Here is a 23,076-nt window from a genome sequence, read left to right as displayed (position 1 = left end):
GGATGAGGATGTGGGCATCGGACTCCATCAGCAATGGGGCTTCCAACACGCACAGCCTGGGCCTCGGAGACCTGGGCCCTGACCCGCCTCCCCCTGGCACTGGGCCGGGTGCCGTGTGTGGTCCCCAGTCCCCGCAGCACCTCCCCCACACTGGTCACGTTCCAGGGCCCCCCTGAAGCACCTACTGTGAGGGGATGTGGGGAGGGGACAGGGACTTGGGCCTGAGCTGCCGGGTGGGGTGGGAGTCGGGGACCCAGCCTCAGCGTGTGGCTGGGGACCAGACAGATGGGGATGGAGGAGGACACGCCATGTACCCACTGCCTGCCAAGGGGCTGGACCCACGCCCAGTCTAGGCCATGTCCCCCGAGGCCTGTGAATCTTCACTCTGAGCCACTAAAACATTCAGGAGCTTTGAAAGCAGCCCCCGTCCTTGTCACTATGCGATGACTCTGAGCATCACGCTGTCCCTGCTGGATCCACCCTCCAGCCCCAGCGAGGGAGGCTGGGCCCCGGGCAGCAGGTGGTGAGGGTAGCGGGCACAGCCACCCTACAGCACACACAGGGTCACGGGGACACGTCCACCACAGCCCGTGCACAGGCTCCTCACGGCACTGAGTTCACCCAGGGCGTGGGTCGTTTGTCCTCAGGAGTCCCGCTGTGCCCCCCGCCCCCAGCCCTGTCCTGCTGAGGCTGCAGCTGGGTCCTGGGGCACAGGGCGGCCCTGAGCACCTTGTCATCTTGGTCCCTGTTGGGTGAGCTGCTGGCTCTCTGTGGAGCTGGCAGAGCCGTGGTTCAGCCTTGGAGGCCGGTCCTGGGGCCCAGCAGCCGTGGGGAGCACTGCCCAGTCCCGTGCCCACAGGGAATCACCTGGGCTGAGGAAGGGCCCACACGCCGACGGGATCGGGGTCAGGCAGCGCACGCCTGGCACCGAGATCCCACGTCCCAAAGTGGGGACACGGCCCAGGGGCACTGTTCCGGGAGGGTCTCAAGATGGGGTCTCCTATTTCAATCTTCACTCCTTCTGCACCTGTTAGCTGGGACCTTTCTAGAAGGAGGGGTGTCCTCAATCAAGGGGTGGTTGTGAGCTGAGCACAGATCATGCAGGAAGGTACATGGCTTCTCCTTCACCAGGAAAACAGTGCAGAGAGACAGAGACACAGAGACAGAGACAGAGTAACAGAGAAAGAGAGACAGAGAGACACAGAGACAGAGACAGAGTAACAGAGATAGACAGAGAGAGACACAGAGACAGAGACAGAGTAACAGAGAAAGACAGAGAGGCAGAGAGAGACACACAGAGACAGAGACAGAGTAACAGAGATAGAGAGAGACACAGAGACAGAGACAGAGTAACAGAGAAAGACAGAGAGACAGAGACAGAGAGAGAAAGAGAGACAGAGAAAAAGAGACACAGAGATACAGACAGAGACAGAGAGAGAGAGACAGAGAAATAGAGACACAGAGATACAGACAGAGACAAAGACACAGAGACAGAGACAGAGAAACAGACAGAGACAGAGAGAGAAACAGAGACACCGAAAGAGACACACAGACACAAATAGAGACAGAGATGAGGAGTTACAGAGAGACAGAGAGAGAGACACAGAGACAGAAACAGAGTAACAGAGAAAGACAGAGAGACAGACAGAGAGAGAGACAGAGAAATAGAAACACAGAGATACAGACAGAGACAGAGAGAAAGACACAGAGACAGAGAAACAAAGAGACAGAAACAGAGAGAGAAACAGAGACACAGAAAGAGACATGCAGACACAAATAGAGACAGAGATGAGTTACAGAGAGACAGATAGATGGAGACAGAGATGGAGAGACAGAGACAGAGAGAAAGAAACACAGATACAGAAAGAGACATTGACAGAGACAGAGAGAGAAAAATAGGCAGAGACAGAGAGAGAGAGAGAAAAACAGAGACACAGAGACAGACACACAGACACAGAGACAGAAAAAGACAGAGATAAAGTTACAGAGAGACAGAGACACACAGAGACAGAGAGACAGATAAAGAGAGACAGAGATATAGGCAGAGACAGACAGTGAAAAACAGAGATAGAAACAGAGAGACAGAGATAAAGTTACAGAGAGACAGAGACAAAGACAGAGATAAAGAAAGACAGAGACAGAGTGAGAGAAACAGAGGCAGTAAGAGATAAAGAGAGTTACAGAGACAGAGATACAGAGAGATACAGAGAGACAGAAAGAGAGATAGAGACAGAGATAGAGATGAGAGAGACAGAGATAGAGACAGAGCGATAGAGATAAGAGAAAGACAGATACAGAGAGTGAGAGAGACAGAGAGAGATAGAGACAGAGATAAGAAGAGAGACTGAGATAGAGACAGAGAGACAGAGAAAGAGAGTTAGAAAGGCAGAGAAAGACAGAGACAAAGAGAGACAGAGAGGGGTGAAGAGAAACAGAGACAGACAGCAACAGAAAGACAGAGAGAGATATATAGAGGGGAAGAGACAGAGACAGAGAGACAGAGAAAGACAAAAAGAGACAGAGAAAGAAACAGAGAGAAAGAGAGGTATAAGGAGAGACAGAGAGAGGGAGAGCTACAGAGAGGAAGAGACACAGACAGAGAGACATAGAGAAACACACACAAAATGACACAGAGGCAGAGACAGACAGAGATGAAGAGACAGAGAGACAGAGACAGAGGCAGAGAGACACAGAGACACACACAGGAAGAGACAGATGAGAGAGACAGATATAGACAGAGATACAGAAAGAGACAGAGAGAGACACACACAGGGACACGAACAGACAGACACACAGAGATATAGACAGAGATACAGAGGCAGAGAGACAGAGATATAGACAGAGACATGGAAAGACAGAGATAGAGAGAGACACACACACAAGGACACAAAGAGTCTGAGATATAGACAGAGATACAGAAAGAGACAGAAGCAGAGAGACAGAGAGAGACACACACAGGGACACGAAGAGACAGACAGAGAGACAGAGGCAAAGAAAGGGACACAGCAAAGGGACAGGCACAGAGGGAGCGATAGACGGGAAGAGAGACAGAGGGATAGAGACAGACATGGGGGAGAGATGGATGGAGAAAGGAGGCACAGACGGAGACACACAGAAAGAGAGAGAGGCCAAGACAGGCAAGATGGCGGGACAAAGCCCAGCAGACGCGCTTGACAGAGATGAGTCAGAGACACCGACAATGGGACAGAGACAGAGATTCGGGCAGGGAGATACCTTCAGAGAGGCAGAGAGACAGGGAGACAGAAGGGTGGCCAGAGACAGGGACAGCGGGAAAGATGGAGCTGGAGGCTCAGATGGAGACGGGTGTGACAGAGCTGGGAGCAGGGAGGCCACAGCCCACACAGTCCGGGTGCTGCGCCCACCACGGCCCCCAGGCCCGGAGACCCAGCCCCCATCACCATGTAACCTCAGGCCATGTAACCTCAGGCCCTGCTGAGCCTCAGTGTTCTCTCTGTACAGTGGGGACCACCAGGCCATGAGGGTGGGGGAGGTGCGGGCCTGCACCAGACAGGCCCTGTACCAATGGGGCTGCCTGTGCCCAGGCCACCAGGGCCACGTCCGCTCAGCCTCCTTGGGGCTTCTGGGGTGGGGGTTGGCTGGAGGCCCTGCCAGCGTTGGCTCCCCTGCCCTTCCTGCCAACCTGGGGGCTGCCCCTGGGTCCTGGTCCCAAAGACAGCAACAAGTTCAGAACTACTGAATTCAATAAAGTTGACGTTTGCAGGGTGGTCCCAGTGTCAGTAACCCAAATGGGCCTGTCCTGGGGGAGGGGGCGGGTGTCCCCAAATCTGGAGGCCTGAGCCAGCCTGGCCACGGTGGGAAAGGGGGCGGGAGAATCGTGCAAGCTATTTCTGGAAACAGCCTCAGAGGGCAAGAAACATGTTTTCGGTGTGGAACAAACAACCATTTGCATGTGCCCTGAGGGCCAAGTTTGCCCAGAATGAGTCACTCAAGGAGAAACAGATCAGAGCCCTCACACCTGCCTGGGGGAGGGGTGGGCGCCGCTCCAAGGACCTGCTGTTGGGCCCAGAGATGCCGAAAACTCAGCCCACCCGGCCGCGGTGGGACCCACAGGACCCCTGGGAAGCCCTCAGCAGCCCTTGGGCAGGTCCCACCCTGCAGAGAACGCGAAGGCTCAAAGGCCCACCCGGGCTGAGACCGCAGGGAGCACTTGGCCACTTGGATGCAGACCCCTGGGGCCCGAGGCTAGGCTGTGGGAGGGAGCAGCAGTGAGACCCCACTGGCCCTCAGGGCTCACAGGTGCCCCGGTGAGGGTGCAGGGAGCGGGGGTGCCTGCCAAGCAGGAAGGCGGAGGGCCCAGGCTGCCGTGGCACCATCGGGGCACACTATGTGTCACTGGCCCAAAGGAGACTCGCCCATGAGGAGCTGCTGCTGGTGGACGCAGGGGTGCCCTCCAGCCTCCTTGGGGGGCTAGGAAGGGAGGGCAGGGCCAGGCAGACCCTAGGGTGAGGTAGGAGGACTGGCAAAAGGCCAGTATGGCCAAGGGAGAGCCACATGGGGGCTGGGAGGGCGCAAGGTTCGGGCCCGGCCAAAGCGTGGGTGCCAGGTATGGTGCCCACCAGGGCCGCGCAGCTTGTACTCCAGAAAGACCCTGGGGCACAGGACGGGCTTGCCATGCTGAGATCTGGAAAGTAAAGAGAGGCACTTCACGGCAACACGCCAGCCTGCATGATCTGTGCTCACACTCACCCACTAGGAGCAATGCCCTCCTTCTAGAAGTTTCCTCACTAACACGTGCACAAGGAGTGAAGGGAATGGGGTCTCCCGTCTCACAGCCCTCCATGTAATGGTGCCCTCAACCAACCGACTGCTCCCTACCGGCCCCAGCCCTCAGCCCCGCGGCCCACCTCTGCCTGACCCCGGCCCTGCTCTCCTCCTGGCAGCTCAGGGATTCGGCCACTGCCTGGGCTCAGCCGGAGCAAACCCAGTGTCCCCCGACACCCCACACAGCCTAGTCACCCCTCCCTCACTGCCCCCACCTCCTCGCCCCTGCCAGCCCAGCCACGCTGAGCTGCTCCTGGGCCCCCTTCCCAGAGACATCGGAGCCCTGCAGGTTCTCCAGGCCCTCCAGGCCCTCTGCCCACTCCACTACCCCTGCCCGCTCCCGGCTGCAGGCTGAGCTCTCCCCATTTGCTCCTGGGCCATGTGTGTTTGACGCCTTTCCTGAGCCAGGCCTTGGGTGGGCCCTGTTTCCCCCAGGCCAGCCATGAACAGAGCAGAGGGCATGTGCCCAGCTCATAGAGGGGACCCCCAAGGCGGGGTGTGGTGGGCACACACCGGTGAGCCAGGGGCTGGTGGCCCAGAGGCTTAGACAGGCTGTGGGCCCCATCGGAAGTGACAGGGCCTGAGGGAAGCTCAGTGTGTGTGTGTGAGTGTAAGTGACTGTGTGAGTGTGTGTGTGACTGTGTGACAGTGTGTGAGTGTGTGTGAGCAGGTGAGCGTGGGTATGAATGTGACAGTGACTATCTATCTCTGTCTCTGTCTCTCTCTGTTTCTGTGTATCTTTCTTATCTCTGTGTCTGTCTCTGTCTCTCTCTGTCTCTCTGTAACTCTTAATCTCTCTCTCTGTCTCTATCTCTCTGTCTCTGTCTCTCTATAACTCTTAATCTGTCTCTCTGCTGTCTCTCTCTGTCTCTGTGTCTGTGTGTCTCTCTCTGTGTCTCTGTTTCTCTCTGTCACTGTCTCTCTGTAACAATCTCTGTCTCTGTTTCACTCTGTGTCTCTGTTTCTCTGTCTCTCTTTCTCTCTCTGTCTGTGACTGTCTCTGTCTCTCTTTCTCTCTCTGTCTCTCTGTGACTCTGTCTCTGTCTATCTCTGTTACTCTGTCTCTGTGTCTCTCTCTGTCTCTCTGTCTTTCTCTGTTACTCTGTCTCTGTCTCTGTGTCTCTGTCTCTCTGCACTGTTTTCCTGGTGAAGGAGAAGCCATGTACCTTCCTGCATGATCTGTGCTCAGCTCACAACCACCCCATGATTGAGGACACCCCTCCTTCTAGAAGGTTCCCAGCTAACAGGTGCAGAAGGAGTGAAGATTGAAATAGGAGACCCCATCTTGAGACCCTCCCGGAACAGTGCCCCTGGGCCGTGTCCCCACTTCGGGACGTGGGATCTCGGTGCCAGGCGTGCGCTGCCTGACCCCGATCCCGTCGGCGTGTGGGCCCTTCCTCTGCCCAGGTGATTCCCTGTGGGCACGGGACTGGGCAGTGCTCCCCACGGCTGCTGGGCCCCAGGACCGGCCTCCAAGGCTGAACCACGGCTCTGCCAGCTCCACAGAGAGCCAGCAGCTCACCCAACAGGGACCAAGATGACAAGGTGCTCAGGGCCGCCCTGTGCCCCAGGACCCAGCTGCAGCCTCAGCAGGACAGGGCTGGGGGCGGGGGGCACAGTGGGACTCCTGAGGACAAACGGCCTGTGCCCCGGGTGAACTCAGTGCCGTGAGGAGCCTGTGCACGGGCTGTGGTGGGCGCGTCCTCGTGACCCTGTGTGTGCTGTAGGGTGGCTGTGCCCGCTACCCTCACCACCTGCTGCCCGGGGCCCAGCCTCCCTCGCTGGGGCTGGAGGGTGGATCCAGCAGGGACAGCATGATGCTCAGAGTCATCGCATAGTGACAAGGACGGGGGCTGCTTTCAAAGCTCCTGAATGTTTTAGTGGCTCAGAGTGAAGGTTCACAGGCCTCGGGGGACATGGCCTAGACTGGGCATGGGTCCAGCCCCTTGGCAGGCAGTGGGTACATGGCGTGTCCTCCTCCATCCTCATCTATCTGGTCCCCAGCCACACGCTGAGCCTGGGTCCCCGACTCCCACCCCGCCCGGCAGCTCAGGCCCAAGTCCCTGTCCCCTCCCCACATCCCCTCACAGCAGGTGCTTCAGGGGGGCCCTGGAACGTGACCAGTGTGGGGGAGGTGCTGCGGGGACTGGGGACCACACACGGCACCCGGCCCAGTGCCAGGGGGAGGCGGGTCAGGGCCCAGGTCTCCGAGGCCCAGGCTGTGCGTGTTGGAAGCCCCATTGCTGATGGAGTCCGATGCCCACATCCTCATCCCCGCCTGGGGCCCCTTCTCCAGGAGCCCTGGGTTCAGTCAGAGCCCAGCCAAGGTCCCCTCCCTGGCCAGAGGCCTCACTGGCTCGGTCACCCTCACCTCACTGCCCCCACCTCCTCACCCCTGCCAGCCTGGCCACTCTGGGCTGCTCCTGGCCTCCTTCCCACAGACACTGACCCGCAGGTTCTCCAGGCCCTCTGCCCACTCCACAGCCCCTGCCCCTGTCCTGTTGACCCCCCAGCGTCCATCCCTGTCCTCGGGCTGCACCCTGCTGGCTGTCCTGTTCTCTGACCACCCCCCACTGTCCAGTCCCTCCTGGGAGACCTGAGGCCGTCCTGGGCTTCAGCCCCCAGGGCTGGGGTCGCAGTGCGCAGGGTCCTGGACCTCCTGCTCCTGCCTCTGGCATGTTGTTACCCACCCCAGCCTCCCCAGCCTGATGTTCAGGGTCCCGTGTGTATCTGTGGGTTTCCCCGAGGCTCAGAGTCCTGCCCCGTCCAGCACAGACGGGGAACAGGGCGAGGGCTGGGTGGTGGCCCAGTGACCTCGGGGACCAGGCCTGGGGGGTGCAGGTAGGCCCATGCTGCCGTGCCCCCCACCCACAGACAGGCCCCGACTCTGGCCCAGCACCTGCTCCGCCGCTCCCAGCTGCAGGCTGAGCTCTGCCCGTTTGCTCCTGGGCCATGTGTGTTTGGAGCCTTTCCTGAGCCAGGCTTTGGGTGGGCCCTGTTTCCCCAGGCCACCAATGAGCAGAGCACTGTCGGCTTACAGAGGGGACCCCCAAGGCGGGGTTTGGTGGGCACACACCAGTGAGCCCTGGAGATGGTGGGGGGTGAGTGTGTGAGGGTGTGAGCGTGTGAGCATGGGTATAAATGTGACAGTGACTTAGCATCGGGGTTTGAGTGTGGGTGGGGGTGTAAGTGTGGGTGAGGGTGTGAGTGTGGAAGTGTGTTAGTGAGTATATGAATGTGAGGGTGAGTGTGAGTGAGGGTGTGTGTATAGGCGTGTGGGTTGTGTGTATAGGAAGTGTGCGTGTTGTGTGTGTGTATAGGAGGTGTATGTGTTGTGAGTGTGTGATAGTTGCATGTGTTGTGTGTGTATAGGTCTATGGGTTGTGTGTGTGGTGTATGGGTTGTGTATGAGTGGGTGGTGTATGGGTTGTGTGTGAATGTGTGGTGTATGGGTTGTGTGTGTGTATAGGTATATGTGTTGTGTGTGTTTGTGGTACATGAGTTGTGTGTGTAAGTGTGTGTATAGGTGTATGGGTTGTGTGTGTGGTGTATGGGTTGTGTGTGTGGGTGGTGTATGCGTGTGTGTATGAGTGTTTCGTGTATGTGTTGTGTGTGTGGTGTGGTGTATGTGTGTGTGAGTGTGTGGTGTATGGGTTGTATGTGTGTATAGGTGTATAGGTTGTGTGTGAGTTTGTGGTATATGGGTTGTGTGTGTGAGTGTGTGTACAGGTGTATGGGTTGTGTGTGAATGTGTGGTGTATGGGTTGTGTATGAGTGTGTGTAGGTGTGTGGCTTGTTTATGAGTGTGTATACAGGTGTATGGGTTGTGTGTGGGTATGGCTTGTGTATGTGGTCTGTGGGTTGTGTATGAGTGTGTGGTGTATAAGTTGTGTGTGTATATAGGTGTATGGGTTGAGTGTGAGTTTGTGGTATATGGGTTGTATGTGTATATAGGTGTATGGGTTGTGTGTGAGTGTGTGGTGTATGGGTTGTGTGGGGGGGTGTATGGCTTGTTTATGAGTGTGTGTATAGGTGTATGGGTTGTGTGTGTGTGGTTATGGCTTGTGTGTGTTTATGGTCTGTGGGTTGTGTGTGTGCTGTATGAGTTGTGTGTGTGTGTATAGGTATTTGGTTGTGTGTGAGTTTGTGGTATATGGATTGTGTGTGAGTTTGTGTATAGATGTATGGGTTGTGTGTGAGTGTGTGGTGTATGAATTGTGAGTGTGAGTGTGTATAGGTGTATGTGTTGTGTGTGTAGTGTATCAGTTGTGTGTGTGAATGTGTATAGGTATATGGGCTGTGTGTGTGTGGTTATGGCTTGTGTGTGTTTGTGGTCTATGGGTTGTGTGTGTGTGGTGTATGAGTTTGTGTGTGTGGTGTATGGGTTGTGTGTGTGGCATATGGGTGTGTGTATAGGTGTATCGTTTGTGTGTGAGTGTGTGGTATATGGGTTGTGTGTGAGTGTTTGGTATATGGGTGTGTGAGTGTGTATAAATGTATGGGTTGTGTGTGTGGTATATAGATTGTGAGTGTGTCTGTGGTGTATGGGTTGTGTGTGTGGTGTGTGGGTTGTGTGATTGTGTATAGGTGTATGGGTTGTGTGTGAGTGTGTGGTATATAGTTTGTGAGTGTGAGTGTGTGGCATATAGTTTGTGAGTGTGGTATATGGGTTGTGTGTGGTATATGGCTGTGAGAGTGTATATAGGTGTATGGTCTGTGTGTGAGTGTGTAGCATATAGTTTGTGGGTGTATGTGGTGTAGTTGTGTGAGTGTGTGGTGTATGGGCATGTGAGTGTGTATAGGTATATGGGTTGTGTGAGTGTGTGGTATATGGGTTGTGTGTGTGCTATATGAGTGTGTGTAAGTGTATGGGCTGTGTGCGTATGGGTGGTGGGTGTGTGTATAGGTGTAGGGGTTGTGTGTGAGTGTGTGGTGTATGGGTGTGTATGTAGGTACACGGGTTGTGTGTGTGGTATATGGGTGTGTGTGTATAGCTGTATGGGTTATGTGTGAGTGTGTGGTATATAGTTTGTGGTGTGTATAGTGTATGGGCTGTGTGTGGTGTATGGGTGTGTGTGTATGGGTGTATGGGTTGTGTGTGGTGTATGGGTTGTATGTGGTATATGGGTGTGTGAGTGTATAGGTGCATGGGTTGCGTGTGTGTGTGGTATATGGGTGTGTGTATAGGTGTATGGGTTATGTGTGAGTGTGTGGTACATAGTTTGTGGTGTGAGTGTGTACTGTATGGGCTGTGTGTGTGGTGTGTGGGTGTGTGCATATAGGTGTATGGGTTGTGTGTGAGTGTGTGGTGTATGGATTGTATGTGGTATATGGGGGTGAGTGTGTATAGGTGTATGGGTTGTGTGTATGTGGTATATGGGTATGTGAGTGTGGTATATAGTTTGTGAGTGTGAGTGTGTGGTGTATGGGTTGTATGTGGTATATGGGGGTGAGTGTGTATAGGTGTATGGGTTGTGTGAGTGTGTATAGGTGTATGGGTTGTGTGTGAGTGTCTGATGTATGGGTTGTGTGTATGTGGTATATGGGTATGTGAGTGTGTGGTATATAGTTTGTGAGTGTGAGTGTGGTGTATGGGTTGTATGTGGTATATGGGTGTGAGTGTGTATAGGTGTATGGGTTGTGTGAGTGTGTATAGGTGTATGGGTTATGTGAGTGTGTATAGGTGTATGGGTTGTGTGTGTCTGATGTATGGGTTGTGTGTATGTGGTATATGGGTATGTGAGTGTGTGGTATATAGTTTGTGAGTGTGAGTGTGTGGTGTATGAGCTGTGTGTGTGTGGTATATGGGTGTGTGAGTGTATATAGGTGTATGGTTGGTGTGTGACTGTGTGGTATATAGTTTGTGAGTGTGAGTGTGTGGTGTATGAGTTGTGTGTGAGTGTGTGGTATATGGGTGTGTGAGTGTGTGGTATATGGGTGTGTGAGTGTGTGGTATATAGTTTGTGAGTATGAGTGTGTGGTGTATGGGTTGTGTAGGTGTGTGGTGTATGGGTTGGGTGGGAGTGTGTGGGACGTGACTGGATAAGTTCGTGAGTGTCAGTGTGTGGCTGTGGGTGTCTGTGTGTCTCTGGGTGTGTGTGGATAGGAGGTACGTGGGTGTGAGTGTGTGTGTGAGGTGTGGGTGTGGGGGTGCACTGCGTGTCCTCCCTGGGGGTGGCCCCTGAGAGTCGGGGCCTGAGCCCGGATGTCTCCGCGACTCTGCATGTCTCCCTCTGCCTCCGTCTCTCTGCTTTGTGTCTGTCTCTGTCATCCCTGCCTCTGCCCCATCCCTCTGGGTCCTAGAATCTGCCCAAGTCTGGGGCCGCCTCCCAGGAAGCCCCACAAGTGTCCACCAAGGGATGCACGGAGGACAAACTGCAGTGCACACATACGAGGAGGCTGAGTCACCAGAGCCTCCACCCTAGTCCTGCCCTGACTCCCCAGGTCTGGGCTCCAGGCCCCAAGCGCCACCCGGCTCCCCACTGGGCTGGAGCCTGTATGGGGCTGGGAGTCTGGAGGCTCAGCCCTGCGGGGGAGGTGTGAGCAAACCCGCCTGCACTGCAAGCCCCGCACAGGCCATCCCCTGACACTCAGACACGCAAAGACATGCACAGACACACACACATACACACACACACAGACATGCACACACAGAAACGCACACACACAGACATGCACAGAGACACACACACAGAGACATGCACAGACACACACACACACAGACACACACAGACATGCACAGAGACACACACACACACAGAAATGCACAGACACACACGGACATGCACAGACACACACACATATGTGCACAGAGACACACATATAGACACACATCCACATGGATGCACAGACACACAGAGACACACACAGGCAAACACATACACACACAGACAGACACATAAAGACACAGACACACGGATATGCACACACACATATAGACACACATGCACGTGGATGAACAGACACACACCGACACACATAGAGACACACACACACAGACAGACACATAAAGACACACACAGACATGCCCGCACACAGGCACCCCCTCCCGCAGGTCACGCTTGCAGCCCCTGGCCACTGTCCTGCCCCATGTCATGAACCTGCCTCCCCTGTTGCTCCACGCCAGGCCATTGCTGCCTGACCACAGCCTGGACCACCTGCTCAGCCCTGTCAATGCGGACAAAGGCCTTGTCCTGGCGGTGACAATGAGCCAGGCCCACTGCACACTTGTCCACACCACACACCTGTCCACCCCACACACCTGTCCACACCACACACCTGTCCACACTACACACCTGTCCACATCACGCACAACCGCACACCTCCAGCTCATCCACCACTCACTGCACACACGCTTGCATCTCACACGCTCATGCTCACACTCATGCACTAACACACACATTCTCCCACCTGTTGCCAAGCTCACACTCACATGTGCACACATGGCGTTGCTGGGCCAGGCTTTGGCACATGGCGTCAGGGAAGGCTCGGAGAGCGCACGCTTTGGCCTCTCTGGCGGCATGTCCGGGTCTGCGGGGCAGAGGTCACAGTTGCTGCCCCACGACACCACATGTGCCCCTGCAGGGCCTGGGAATGGCACCCCGCAGAGCCCGCGCTCAGGGCCAGCTCATGTCAGCACCGCGTGGACCACGTCCCGAAGACACCTGGGCCAGCCAGTGCTGCGGGCTGCAGCGAGTGTGTGTGCACACGCATGCCCATATATGTGTTGTGTGTGCTTGTGTGCATGGGAGGGGGTCCCTGGGTGGGCCACGGTCTGCCTCGAGGGCTGGAGTGGGAGGCCTGGGCCCCTCAGCTTTCCTCCAACCCAGCCTCACTTCCCCGCCCCTCTCAGCTCTGCGTGGTCACCAGCCAGCCCTGGGCTTGGCCCCGGCATGAGGCCTGAGGCAGGGCCCTGGATAACGCTCAGGACGGGCACCTGGGCCTTCTGGGCCTCCTCGCCAAGGACCAGACTCGGCCTCAGCGCCTCACACTCATCGGGGGTCATGCCCTGGGGCCCAGCCAGGACCCTCGCTGCCCCACTCAGGAGGCTGGACACACTAGCAGGTGGGGGGGCCGCAGGTCCCCCTCCCCCACCCCCGTCCAGTCTGAAAAACAAGACCTCATGGGCACCGGGCCGCAGCTCCCACCCCCACCCCACCACACAGGCACAAACACATTCTTGCAAATATTTCTAAAAATGCTGAAAATGGGAACCACAGGGCAGGTGGGACAGTGGTGTGGAAACCCCCACCCACCTCCGAGATGGCGATTTGCATTGGGGGAGGTGGGGGGAAGGCTGGCACCCAGGCGGCTGGTTTGCAGGATTCCTGACTATTCACACTCCCCGGCCACACCCCATGTCCAGGCCAATGCTGTGGCCAGGCCCAGAGTGACCAGGCCCCAGGGCACTTCCCAGAGGACTGCCTGGTGGAGGGGGTAACAAGTCGGGCCTTGCCCCAGGGGAGCTGGGCCAGGGAGGAGGCCCCTGCATGGAGGTCCCAGGCATGGCTCCCAGGAACAGGACCCCCAGCACCCTCGGAAGAGGACTTTGTGGGTCACCTGGGGACAGAGCCTCCTCCGTGCACCTGCGGGGCCCCTCACAGCCCACCTGTCACCAAACCTCTGTCCTCCCCTGTGCCCAGGCCTGGCCAACCCAGGCACCTTCAGCCTGTAGACCCTGGGTGGGGTCGCCCAACCCTACCCCGGCCTCAGGACCCTCTGGGGTTGCCCCACGAGACCACCCCAGAACAGACCTGCCCAACCCCAGCCCTGCATCTTCAGCGGGCCACAGAGGCCTCCATAGGACCCCACCCCACACCCAGGGGCTGTCCGGGGCCCATCACCCCAGCAGCTGAGACCCTGGGAGACGAAACCCTGTGCCTAGAACAGGGTGGACCACATGGGGGGACATTCTGACCCGTGTCCCAGCCAGGCAGGACAGCCCCACCCCAGCCTCCTAGAGGAGGGGTCTGTGCCTGCGCCCACCCCCTCAGTGGAACCTAAGCCCTCCGGGGAGGACTCAAGTTTGAGGAAAGGATCCCTGGGAAGCCCCCCAGGGTGCAGCCCGGGTGACAGGGCTCAGGGGGCCCTTCCTGCACATACAGCCTCCCACAAATATAGTCATGCACACCCCACAGAGACACACAGAACACACAAACACACAGAGACACACAGACACATAGACATAGAGACATAAAGACACACAACACACACAGACACACTAACACACACACAGACACCTAGACACACATACAGAGACAGAGACACACAAACACACAGAAACACAAGCACACATACCACACAGACACAAGACACACAGATACACATAGACACACACAGAGACAGAGACACACACACAGAGACACACAAACACAGATATACCTCACACACACACGGACACACATACAAACACAGAGACACACAAACACACAGACACACAAGCACAGACACACTACCACACACATACAGACACACAGACACATAGACACATATACAGAGACAGAGACACACACAGACACAGAAACACAAGCACAGACACACTACCACACACACAGAGACACACAGACACACATAGGCACACACAGAGTCAGAGACACACAGACACAGAAACACAAGCACAGACACACTACCACACACAGACACGCATAGGCACACACAGAGACAGAGACACACGCAGACACAGATACACAAGCACAGACACGCTACCACACGCAGAGACACACACAGAGATAGATACAGACACACATAAAGTCAGAGGCACACACACATATAGACACACAGAGGTACACGGCACAGACACACACACTCAGAGGCTCACACTCAGCCACAGCCACGTGCACACAGCTCACACGGCCCACACTCAGGTCCACAAGGGCTCACAGCGTCACAGAGGACCCCAGTCCCACAGCCAGACAAGCACAGGCCATGATCACGCTCACACACTCACGCACACATTCTCCCACCCGCTGCCAAGCTCACGCTCACACATGCACACGTGGCATTGCTGGGCCAGGCTTTGGCACATGGGGTCAGGGAAGGCTCAGAGAGTGAGCGTCACAGACACGGGGTGGGACTGGTGTCCGGGGGGTCCATGAGGAGCCGAGGGGCAGCCCTGCCACGCCCACAGGCCCCAGGTCTATTCTCAGGCACCCGCCTGGGGCTGGGGGCTTCCTTCTGGGAACACAAGGACCTCCGTTCTGCACGGAGACACACGTCCAGAAAGGGACACCCCAGGGCCACACCCAGACACACCCAGCCCGACTCGGGCACCCAGCACACGCCGGGCACACGACAAACACAAGAGCTGGCACACGCCTGGCCCCAGACCAGGACAGCAGCAGGCAACTCGGCCAGTGCACACAGCCGCTCACACACACCACACATCCCCACAAGCCCTCACACCCTCACATCCCCACACACCCTCACACACCCTCACACTCCCACACATCCACACACACCCCACACCCCACACATGCACACACACCCTCACACCCTCACACATCCACACACACCCCACACACCCCACACACACCACACACCCTCACACATCCTCACACTCCCACACATCCACACACATCCACACACACCCCACACCCCACATCCACACACATCCACACACATCCTCAAACACCCCACACATCCACACACACCCCACACCCCACACACCCCACACATCCACACACACCCTCACATCCCCACACACCCTCACACATCCTCACACTCCCACACACCCTCACACACCCACACACACCCTTACACCTCACTCTCACACTGTCACACCCACTCACACTCACACACCCACACCCCCTCTCACACACCCTCACATACCCGCACACCCTCACACACCATCACACACTCCACACACATAACCTCACACACTCTCACACACACCCTTACACCCTCACTCTCACACACCCACACACTCTCACTCACCCTCACACACACACACCCTTGACAGCTTGCCTGCAGTCCGTCAGAGGGGTCCCTCAGAGGGCCACCACACCCTGCGGATCAGGTGCCCAGAATCCACCATCCAGTGGCTCTGGGCCTTTCCCCTCTCAGCTCATGACCTTTGGGTACCACGGCTCAGGGGTACCCCTGTGCTCCCCAGCTGCCAATCCCTGCATCTCCTTGGGCCCCTGCTGACCTCTCCAGTGGCCTCAGGGTGACGTCCTGGCCAGGCCCTGTCACTCTGCAGCCACCTCTGCCCACTGCCCCACCACCTGCCCAGGGCTCCCCCAGGCTCCCACACCAGCCGTGGGGGTCTCTCAGGCAGGCCGGCCAGGTGGCACCATGGCTCCCCCCTCAAGGGCAGCAGGTCAGGCGTGAGCATTGCTGTCTCCCATCCCCTCCTGCTGAGCCCCCACAGGAGCCTGGCAGCCTGATCCTGTCGCCACAGTGAGGGCAGCTCCTGGCCCACCAGGCCCAGTCCACACCAGCCGGCCGCAGGCAGCGTGTCTGGGAGACACCCCAGGCCGCCCACTGCCCAGCAGGGGACAAGCCAGCCCCCAGACCCGTGCCCTGCACAGGGGGACGGGGCTCAGACCCAGGCTGCCCTTGACAGCAGGAGCTGTGGTGGGCCCACGGTGGGGACCACTGGGGACAGGCCTGGGGACACACGGTGCTCCTGAGGGGCCTCAGGCTGCATCCTGGGTTGGGGCACTGTTCTGTGAGTAGGTGACATGTCACCTTGAAAGGGCTTCTATTTCACTAAGAGAAAAGGTGGAGACTTTCCTGGGGGAGGGCGGTGCGGTGCTGTGTGGGACAGTGAGAGAGGGACCCCCAGCACAAAGGAGAGGAAAGGGCGGGGGGGTGGGGGCTGCAGGGGCGGAGGCTTGGGGAGGCGCTGGAACCGCAGGGCACGGGCCTGGGGGGCCCACACGCCACCTCGAGGGACCGCACCTGGGGACCACAGACGCAGGCCCACTCGGGCTCTGGAGGCCCTCCTGGGGCTGCCTGGCCACGGTCTCTGTCTCCTGGTCCCAGATCCCCTCCATGGCCCCTCCCCACCCGTCCATCCAGAGGTTGCCCAGGGCTGGTCAGAAGGGGCCATATGACACCCCCAGGACCGGCTGGAAGTGGAGGGATCGTGGTCCCGCAATTCAACTCCCACCCGGCACTCCCCACTCAACATCACTTAGGACAGTTATATTGTTTCGGGTTTTTTTTTTTTTTTTTCTGTATTAAAAGCATTAACTTCCAATACTGCTTTTATAAAACACACATGCACTGCGGTGAGGACGTTTGGTTAAAATGAAAGGGACAAGCCAGGGCTGGACGGGGAAGCCCCCTGGTGAGGGGACACGGGAGGGGCACCCTGCATGCACAGAAAAGCCCCTCCGTTCTTTGCACGTTTCAAGTGTTGTATTTTCAAATATAATTAAGCGACGTGGGAGGAAGGGCACCGCGTGCTAGGCAGGAGCAGCCCCCTCCTGGGAGGGAGATGGCAGAGAGGGGACAGGGTGGGGGACAGTGACCAGGTGAGGAAAGATGCGGGTCAGGGACTGGGGGTGCAAATGGGGAGGTGGTGGGAGATGAAGCCCCTGCAAACCTGACCCCCCCGCCGCTTCCCGAGCCCGGGGTTCAGGGCTTCCTGTTTTCCTGTGTAATTATGAGCTCCTGCTCCTGCCCTCGCCCCACGTGCGAGTCTCCCCTGGAAGGATGTGCAAGCTTTTCACAAGCACCAAAGACTCTTACAACCCGGGACCACCTGGGACCCCAGGCGGTCAGGACCAGGGCCACTCCACAGGGCAGGCACCAGCGCTCCTGACCTGGGCTGCAGAACAGCCTGTGGTCAGGCAGGGGCTCCCACTGGCCCCTGTCCTGGGCAGGCCCTTCCCCAGGAGCAGCGTCCGGGAGCTCAAGACAGGCTTGGGGGCTGCCCGTCCACCTGGGGAGGATCTTTGCAGGGCCCTTTCTTTCTCACTAAACAGCTTGCCTGTAGAAAGGAGAATTCGAAGGGATTTAAATCCAGTATTTTTACTGGTTTTCCCCGGGGGTAGCCAGGGTGTCTGCCCCACCTGCTGGTGGAAACGAAGTTCCCACTCTGGCCTTTTCCGTTAGGGTTTTATTTCATGGAGGTTGCATATGACCGTCGCCCTGCAATGCGATGGTGAGGCCAGGGACTGGGGATGGGGCAAGGCCTGGAAGGGTGTGACTGTCTGTGAGGTGGGGATGGGCCTGCAGAGGGACGTCCGGGAATACACGGAGGCGTCTCGCACCAACACCGGGGTTAACTGTGACGGGAGGGGCTAGAGACAATCTGAGTGGGCTGGAATGGGGGTTGTCGCACACCCCTCGGGGGTGGATGTGGGTGCCCAGCAAGAGAAGCGGACCCGGCCCCACAGGAGGCTGCAGATGGAAGCTTCAGAGGCGGCTCCGGGGCTGCCACAAACCCCGCCCCTCCACGTGCCTCCCTGTCCCGGGAGCCGCCCCTCTGACCCCCAGGCCCTTCCCCGGACGTCCCAACTGCTCCACAGCCCAGGCTTCTCCCCTCCCGCCCCCATGGAACCCCCACCCTGGGCTGTCTGCGCCTGCCTAGCCGGCCGTGTGGGGTCCCCTAGGCCCGTGTCCCAAGCACCCATCTCCGTGTCCAGCGCCCAGTGCACTCGGACGTTTCACACGCGGGCCTCTGGGGAGGACCCCCAGGCACCGCCAGCCCAACCCCGGCGGCCGGAAACTGGACCCGCTGCTGCAGCCGCTGAGGCTCTGCTGCCCCCGTGTGGCCGACAGCAGCATCGCACGCCGCCGACCACGGGGCGCTTCCCGCACCAGGTGGGGCAGAGGCAGAGGCAGGGGCAGGGGCAGGGGGCACGGGCAGGGGGCACGGGCAGGGGGCAGGGGGCACGGGCAGGGGGCACGGGCAGGGGGCGGGGGCAGGGGGCAGGGGCAGGGGCGGGGGCAGGGGCAGGGGCAGGGGGCACGGGCAGGGGGCACGGGCAGGGGGCACGGGCAGGGGGCAGGGGGCACGGGCAGGGGGCACGGGCAGGGGGCACGGGCAGGGGGCAGGGGGCACGGGCAGGGGGCAGGGCCAGGCGTGCTCTTGGGCCGGATCCCGGCTCTACCTTGGGCTCAGGGCTGAGGCCCGGTCCGTGTCCAGCACTGTGATCCCCTCCCCAGCCCCTGCCGCGGAGGTGGCTGTGGCATCCGCGAACAGGTGTCAGCTTGTGGGGGCTCTGAGGTCTGGGATCCCAGCCTCTGCCGAAGTCCTGCATTCCCTGGGTGTGGGGACGCCGTGGTCTGGGGGCCTCGCAGGGCTGCAGGTGGGGCGGCTGGGGAAGCGGGCCTGGGCTCCTCGGTGGGGCCCCGCGCCCCCGACTTCTGCCGGCAGCATCCGATGCTCCCTGACCCTGGTCAGGACCCTTCCTCCTGGCGTGGCCCAGTGTCCCCGCGGAAGCCCCAGAATGCGGCCTGCCCGGGAGCCGGCTCGGGCCTGGGGCCTGCGGGTCTTCACTATGGTCGCGAATGGACCCACGGGATGCTGCATGAGGCGCACGAGCTTGAGGCACCAGCCTCCGGCCACTGTCCCTGGAGGACAAGGGACGCGGCTCCGGAGCAGAGGGTCCTCCCCTGGGGATGCCCTCCCGGCGGCTGGGTGTGGGGCTGGGGGCTGTGCCCGGAAGTGGGTGGGTGGGAGAAGCCTCCTGAGCACAGGGGACAGCAGCCAGGCCCAGGCCCAGGCCCTGCAGGCCCCCAGGGGCTCCAGAGCCCCAGAGAGGAGGAAGGCCTCCGTGTGCTCAGAATCAGCTCACACCCCGGGGAGGAACCTCAGAGGGCCGGGACAAGGAAAGGAAGGCCCCGGCCCAACATTGGGGTCTGGGCGCTGGTGGGACAGGGCAGGCTCAGCCTTGGGGCCGGTCAGGGCCCTGTTGGGGTTCGGGTCCCCCTGCCAGGTCCGCGTCTGCAGCCACAGCCCCTCAACCCCAGCAGGGACCCCAGAGACCGGCTCGGGACCCCCTGGTGGCCGTCTTGTGCCACTGCAGTTCTGCTGCTGAGAGGTTCCCGGGGTCCCCGGGGTCCCTGGCCCGGCAGCCTCCTGGGCTCCCAGGCAGGCGCGCTCTGCCGTCCGCTCATGCGGGGCAGCGGACCTCAGAGGCAAGCCTCAAAGACGCGCCCAGATCAGGATCCCGGGAACCCAGCTCACATACAAATCAGAAAAGCCCTAAAGCAGCAGAAACAAGAATCAGTGAAAGAAACTATAGAATAAGAACCCAAACATAAGCAAAATGTCAGCGTTATCAGACATAGAATATGCAATGTGTGCTTAAGAGGGTTTTTTTGTATGTTTTGTTTTGAGATGGAGTCTCGCTCTGTCGCCCAGGCTGGAGTACAGTGGTGCGATCTCGGCTCACTGCAACCTCCGCCTCCCGAGTTCAAGCGATTCTCCTGCCTCAGCCTCCCGAATAGCTGGGACTACAGGGGCCCGCCACCACGCCCGACTAATTTTTTTGGATTTTTAGTAGACACGGGGTTTCACCGTGTTAGCCAGGATGGTCTCGATCTCCTGACCTCATGATCCTTCTGCCTCGGCCTCCCAAAGTGCTGGGATTACAGCGTGGCCACCACGCTCGGCCAAGAGGTTTTTTAAACTTACGGAAGCTATTCAAATATTACTGCAAAATGGGAAATTACTGCACATTGCATTTCGAAATGACCTGAGAGTTTTACGAAGAACTTCTAGAATTGAAAACCGTAATAGATGAGGCTAAAATAAGAATGGATGGGACAGGCAGCGCAGAGGACACGCAGGAGCGGGAGCTGGTAACACCGAAGAAAGAGCAGGAGACGCCACCCAGCCCGAGCACAGCCCCGCGGAGGCTGGACCGAGGCTCCCACAAGGGCTTCTTCTGCCCAAAGGAGAAACAGAGTCGGGGGAGGCAGTGGCTGGGAATTTTCCAAAATCGCTGAATAACGGGACGCGTCAGGATCAAGGCCAAGTCCCAAGCAGGATAAATAAAAGCAAACTCCACGTCCACACCTTGACGCTTGCCGATGGAGCTGCCAACACCAGAGGCAAAGAGACTTTAGAAGCATCCAGAAGGAGGCCGGGCGTGGTGGCTCACATCTGTAATCCCAGCACTTTTCGAGGCAGAGGTGGGTGGGTCACCTGAGGTCAGGAGTTGGAGAGACCAGCCAGGCCAACATGGTGAAACCCGGTCTCTATTAAAAACACAAAAATTAGCTGGACGTGGTGGCGGGTGTCTGCAGTCCCAGGTACTCAGGAGGCTGAGGCAGGAGAATCGCTTGAGCCCGGGAGGCGGAGGTTGCAGTGAGCTGCCATCGCGCCACTACCCTCCAGCCTGGGAGACAGAGTGAGACTCTATCAAAAAAAAAAATCTGTCAGGGCCAGCCCAGGCAGGTGCACTCGCGCAGCCACAGACTCCAGAGCCGGACTCGGGAGCCCCCCGGCGGCCGTCCCGTGCCACTGCACGTTCTCATAGACAGGACCTGAGTCTCAAGAACCCTGGAGCAAACAAGACGCCTGGAGCAGCCTCCCAGCATCTACTCACCTCTGCCGGCCGTTTACACCCGAAAGCCACCCCTCAAGACCAGGACAACGGTGACACTTTCATACAAAGGGCACAGGCACTTAACTCCGCACGCTGGCTGCTGGCGCCTCCTAAGAGTGTGTTTAGAAATGTTAAAGAAAAAATTATTCCATGATAGTTGCTCAATGCGGAGGCAGGTGTGATTCAGGACCACCGCCGCAGGAGCAGGGACCACGGCCATGGGGGAGAGAGATGGGGCTCAGTTCTTGACACAGCATGGGCTGGCAGGGATTGACAGCCAGGGAGCTGGGTAAACTCGGAGGACGGACATTCCCAAGAGGAAATATTGGGGGGAAGGAGGGTTCTGGCTAAATTAGCCCAGGAAGATTTTTGCTGAAGACAGACCAGGGTGATCGACCTGGGAGATGGTGGAAGATGAGGAACTCAGGATCAAGGGTGATCAAATGTCAAGAGTGGGTCTTTAACCTGACTTAGGGGGGTTCTTTTTTTTTCTTTTTTTTTTTTGAGACAGAGTCTCACTCTGTCACCAGGCTAGAGTGCAGTGGCATGATCTTGGCTCACTGCAACCTCTACCTCCTGGGTTGAAGCGATTCTCCTGCCTCAGCCTCCCGAGTAGCTGGGATTATAGGCGCGTGCCACCACACCCAGCTAATTTTCGTATTTTTAGTAGAGACATGGTTTCACCATGTTGGCCAGGCTGGTCTTGAACTCCTGACCTCAGATGATCAGCCCGCCTCAGCCTCCCAGAGTGCTGAGATTACAGGCATGAGTCACCGCTCCGGGCCCCACCGGGTACTTTTTAAAGCCTTTTTCTTACAAGGAAGTGCAGGCCGGCCTAGGAGAAGGTTCCAGAGCCCGACTGCAGTTTAGCCAAGCAGAGAATCTTTGTCAGTCCACCCTGTTTAAAGAAAGAGGAGACATTCTGGTTTCCCTCCAACAATATAAGTCCATTGTCCTGTTGGGTGGCCTTTTGTTCATTAAGAACCAGCTGGATTTTCTGTTGGGAGGGTAGAAGAGGACATTTCGCCGCATGGTGCTAGCAGTTGGACATTCGAAGAGGAGAGATTCTGAAAATAAATGAAACACAAAGGTTAACACTTAGAAATGCAGTTTCCGAGCCCAGTGGGCACCAGGCCGGAAGATTTCTAGACGCTGGGCCTGAAGCATCTTCAGCTGCAGCCAGGTAGGCAGCTGAAGGGCCTTCCTGATTTGCAGGTCAGGTGTTGCAGAAGCTGCCCGCACAGGATCTGTGGGGATGATTTCTCTAAAGTTTACATCAACTTGTCCCATTTCAGCTCACAGGGCTTCAGGAAAAGAGCAGTTTTAAATTTGACTGATTCCAAGTCAGAGGGTGAGGGAAAATTGGAAAAATTAGTTTGCAGAGTTGTTGCCTGATATTAGAGAAAACTAGAAGAATTCTGAAGGGGCCAGCCCCTCCACACCTGTGGGTGTTTCTCGTCAGGTGGGACGAGAGACTGAGAAAAGAAATAAGACACAGAGACAAAGTATGGAGAAAGCACAGTGGGCCCAGGAAACCAGCACTCAGCATACAGAGGACCCACACCGGCACCGGCCTCTGAGTTCCCTCAGTATTTATTGATTACTATTTTCACTATCTCAGCAAGAGGAATGCGGTAGGAGAACAGGATGACAGTGAGGAGAAGGTCAGCAAGAAAACGTGAGCAAAGGAATCTGTGTCACAAATAAGTTCAAGGGAAGGGACTATGCCTGGATATGCACGTAGGACAGATTTATGTTTCTCTCC

At 57.7% G+C, this 23,076-nt stretch overlaps 1 pseudogene and 1 gene segment (V, D, J or C); both read left to right on the top strand.

Annotated features, from left to right (window-relative positions):
* The window catches only part of LOC100971589 (immunoglobulin epsilon heavy chain-like), a 394,860-nt gene that overhangs the window by 292,205 nt on the left and 79,579 nt on the right, over positions 1-23,076 (top strand).
* The window catches only part of LOC100972273 (ETS domain-containing protein Elk-1-like), a 26,605-nt pseudogene continuing 3,531 nt past the window's right edge, over positions 3-23,076 (top strand).

Source organism: Pan paniscus, chromosome 15 (assembly GCF_029289425.2).
Source record: "Pan paniscus chromosome 15, NHGRI_mPanPan1-v2.0_pri, whole genome shotgun sequence".
NCBI classification, from domain to species: domain Eukaryota; kingdom Metazoa; phylum Chordata; class Mammalia; order Primates; family Hominidae; genus Pan; species Pan paniscus.
This window is presented reverse-complemented; position numbering and strand designations above follow the sequence as displayed.